This window comes from Lupinus angustifolius, chromosome LG01, assembly GCF_001865875.1.
Source record: "Lupinus angustifolius cultivar Tanjil chromosome LG01, LupAngTanjil_v1.0, whole genome shotgun sequence".
NCBI classification, from domain to species: domain Eukaryota; kingdom Viridiplantae; phylum Streptophyta; class Magnoliopsida; order Fabales; family Fabaceae; genus Lupinus; species Lupinus angustifolius.
Window position 1 is genome coordinate 11,586,113 of NC_032009.1, and position 4,980 is coordinate 11,591,092.

Sequence of the window (4,980 nt, forward strand, 5' to 3'; positions counted from 1 at the left end):
GAGAAATTAGGAAATTCACCAAGAACAATGACGCCTCCACTTCAAACTAAAACTTCACATGCTTTGAATGTGGTAAGCCTGGTCAAATGAAGATGGACTTTCCAAACCTGAAAAAAAAAATTCTTTCAAAGGGAAGAATGAAACGAGGACTGGACGGAGAGCCTATATTGCTTGGGAGGACAATGATATTAGTTCCGCGTCTGAACAAGACAATGAAGAACAAGCACATCTCTCTTTAATGGCATCTTATCATTCTGATAATGAAGAGGATAATTTGAGAGCCGCCGACAACTTATGGTACTTGGGCAGTGGTTGCTCAAAGCACATGATGAGCGATAGAAATAAGTTCTTTGTCGTTACTCCAAGGGACAAAGGCTATGTCACATATGGTGATAACAACAAAGCAAAAATACTTGGAGTTGGTTGAATTGGCAAGCCACCCTCAAAAACTATAGAAGGTGTATTGTATGTTGAAGAACTCAAGCACAACCTACTAAGTAAAAGTCAATTATGTGACTAAGGCTTTCATGTGGCATTCTACATGGATAAGTGCATCATGGAAAGTAAGAATTCTCAAAACTCTAAACTCATTGGTTATAGGATAAATAATATATATATGATTGACATAGACTCCTCTTTACCAATAACATGTTTAGTTGCTAATGATAATCATGATGTGTGGCTTTGGCTAGGAGAATTACTCATATTCATATGCACCATTTGAATAAACTCATAAAGAAAGATTTAGTTGTTGGTTTACCCAAAATGAAGTTTGTTAAAGACAAACAATATAGTGCTTGTCAAATGGGTAAACAAACAAAGACTTCTTTTAAACCTAAGCACGTGGTTTCTTCCAATAGACCATTGCAGTTACTACACGTGGACTTATTTGGCCCCTCAAGCACAAAATGTTGTGGTGGTAACTACTATGCTCTTGTTATAGTAGACGATTTTTTGATATATACTTGGACTCTATTCTTAGTTCATAAGAATGAGGAATTCAAAGCCTTTAGCATTTATGCTAAAAGAGTTCAAAATGAAAAAATCACTAAAAATCGCTACTATAAGAAGTGATAATGGAGGAAAATTTCAAAACTCTTCCTTTGAAGAATTCTGTAATGATCTTGGCATCAATCAAAAAATTTATGCTCTTAGAACACCACAAAAAAATGGTGTTATAGAGAGAAATAATCGGTCGTTAGAAGAACTGGCTCATACAATGTTGAATGAAACTAACTTCCAAAAATATTTCTAGGCTGATGTAGTAAGAATTGCATGTTATGTTTCAAACCGAGTTCTTATAAGACCAATTCTTAAGAAAACCCCCTATGAATTCTTTAAAGGTAGAGAACCAAACATTTCTCATTTGCATGTATTTGGTTGTAAATGCTTTGTTTTAAATAATGGTAAAGATAACGTAGGTAAAGTTGATGAAGGTATCTTCCTAGGCTACTCTCTTACGAGTAAAGATTATAGAATTTTTAATAAAAGAACTCTAGTCATGCATCTTTTCATGAAAACAATCCTTTGATAAAGTATGAGTTAACTCTTGATGAAGAGGAATTGCCAAGTTCCCCTTCTAATGAAAAGTCTATTATTGATTCTACAACTAGATCTGAGCATTTGAAAATCGATGATAATGTATCCTCTCAAGAAGAGCATATTCGCTCTAATTTACCTAAAGAATGGAGGGCTCATCGAGATCATCCTATTGACAACATCATCGGTGATATTATCAAGGGTATTACTACTCGTTTAATGCTAGAAGATGCGTGTCTTAACATGACCTTCGTCTCTCAAATAGAACCCTCCAAGATTGATGATGCAATCGAGGATGAACACTGTATTCTTGCAATGCAAGAAAAATTAAACAAGTTTGAGAGAAATGAAGTTTGGGAACTTGTTCCTAGACCTAAAAATAGACATGTTATAGGACCTCGTTGGGTATTTCATAATAAATCTGATGAAAATGGTATTATTGTTAGAAATAAAGCTAGACTGGTAGCCCAAGGACACTATTAGGAAGAAGTTATAGACTTTGATGAAACCTTCGCTCCGGTTGCTAGACTTGAAACTATTAAACTATTACTTGCATATGCGTGTTCTTTAAACTTTCAGCTATATCAAATGGACGTAAAGAGTGCTTTTCTCAATAGATATATTCCAGAAGAAGTGTTTGTAGAACAACGTCCTGGTTTTGAAGATTACAAAAATCCTTCTCATGTTTACAAATTAATTCAAATTTAAAAGAGAGCAAAAATTAACTTTTCATTAAAAACATATACTCCTTTCAACTTTTTTCCATTTTTCCTTCATCATTCTTTTTCTTTGCCTTTATTTTTTGTGTACTTATTTTTAATTTTCTCAATCTCTTTTGACTCCTTTTTTATTTTGGAGCTTTTACTTTACTTTTAGATTTGTAAAGAGAATGAGAATTTTTCTTTCAACACTTTGGTACTTGGCCAACCATTCCCCCCAACTTAATTTATTCCATCAACCTTCCTTTTGAAAAATGCTCTCTTTTTACTTAGAAAAGTATAGGAGATTATTTTTGTTTTTCCATATTAGGTCCAAGGGTTGATTTCGAAATTTTTTATTTTAAGGCTCAAAGGGGTTAACAAAGGATATTCCTATTTTTGGTTGGTCATTTTTGGTCAAGTGGCTCATTCTAATTGAAAGAACTTGCCTTGATCATATTCTATCAAATTATGTGCAACCAAGTAAAGAAAGATTCAAACAAAATCAATTGTGCAAAATCAAAAAGTTTCTCACTAAGCTCACATAAGTATTGTGTTTGGCTTACACTCCCTCACAAGGTTGGGATCCACACTTTTTTGATACAAAAATATTTGCAAAGAACTTGTTACATAAAGTTGATTTTCAATTTGCAAAAATTTTCAAGTTATGACATTATCAGATTTTTTTCACAAACGTTTTAGCATACATCTCATTTTTCTCAATCAAAGCTTAATTTAAAGTATGCTTCACATTTCTAAGCATGTGATCATGCTTCAAAAAATTTGTTTTAGCCATTTTGTTTTCGGTTTTGAAATTTTTTGAATTTTTTGAAGAAACAAATTTACTTTTTCCATATTTACACAATTTAGTAAAAAAGTAGAAATTTTTTAAAATTACATCAAATCTTGTCCCCCATTTTTAAATGAAGGCTTGTCCTGAAGCCTTAAAAAAAATTGGACTTTACTTGATGTGATTTAAAAAATTTGTTTAACTTCAACTAAAATTAACAAAATAAAATAAAAAAATTAACATGGCTAATAAAAAAAATAGAAATTGAAAGAAATTAATTTTTTTACCACATACTGGATTGCCTTCCAATTAGCGCTCTTTTAACGTCATTAGCTTGACGTCAGATTTATGGACGAGATTATTCGGTTTGATCATCGATGATGGAGCCTGATTCATCACCCAAATACGGTTTTAATCTTTGTCCATTTTTAGGAGAACAAGTAATTTCATTCTCCGTGTTTTCACTATCCTCTCCTAGATAGTGGTGTCATCAACTCCTTATTTTTATTTGTTTGTTTGGACTTGTTTTCCTGTAAATCATTTTGAACTTGCAATTTTCTTGTTCTTTGAGGTGAGTCTAACAATTCACATGAATTTATAATTTCCTAAGACACTAAGTTCATGAATTAAATTTGATTGAGAAAATTCCAACCAAACAGCATGCTTTTTCATGAAAATTGATGTTTAGAAGAAAAAAAATTCAATCATATTTCAAATCCAAGGGATAAAATGGAAGTTCAAACAGATTTTATGGAACTTCAAAACACATTTTATCACACCAAACATCCATAAATATATCCATTCAGAATTTCATGAATTTATTTTGTTAAAGGAGTTCTCAAATTTGGAAAAATTCAATTTTGGCACAAATGTAACAAGCATGCTCTTAGTTTTTTAAAAATTAATTTGACAATTTCAAAATCATTTAATAAGGAATGTTGATGGATATGGTTGGTTAAAGTATCACAAGATAATGTTTTATCACCAAAAAGTACATGGTGAATACTTAACCTTTAAGGATTCAAGTGGCTTCCCTTCTTGAAGAAAAAGTCCAACCACTTATCCTTGTTTATTTCAATCCCTTTTATGTTGTTCTTTTGAAAAGGTTGATGAGGAGTACCTCCACATCTCCTAAAAATTTTATAACAACAATAAAAGGTTTCTTAACTAGTGGGTTTTCACTCCACTAATTCACTTTTTTTCTTCTTGTTTTTTCTTTTTAGTTTTTAACAAATGTACAAAACATAAAAATAAAGATGTACAAAAGGAAAAATAAATTTATACAAAAGAGAAAGATAATGTGATGCACAATTATTTGATTAATGACACATAAATGTGAAATGTTTTACTATTTAAAGCAATTCCCTAGCAGCGGCGCCAATTTGTTGAAAGGGTAGGTCGCTGTTTTTATTTTATTTTAGTTGGGAGTTTTCTTCTCTCAACAAATCGTCCTGACATCAATGTCAATTTGTTGAAAGATTAATACTCTCATTTTCGTTATGTCCTTTTTGTAAGTAAGAGAACACGGTTTTATTCTTTGTTCGCCATCTCGGCTTTGTTGAAATAAATTCCAATTCCAGTATAATGGTTTCAAGAATATTCCAGTTACANACTTACTTTCTTAATAATCATGTGAATAAGTCATTCCTTCTTTGCCCCATCTCGGCTTTGTTAGAATAAATTCTAATGCCGGTATAATGGTATCGAAGCAATTACTAATTACATAATTATTAATTACCTTTGAATACCATCTCGATTTTGTGGAATAAATTCCAACATAGGTTTAATGGTATTTTAATATATAAAACTGATTAATAGTTAGTTGTTAGATACAAATAAATAAATAAAGAACAAAAGAATAATAAATTTATTGACCTTTTATTTATTTACCCCCTTTTGGGCTCATTTTATTAACAAACGAAACTTCTTCCTTAAGGAAGGTTGGTATTAAAG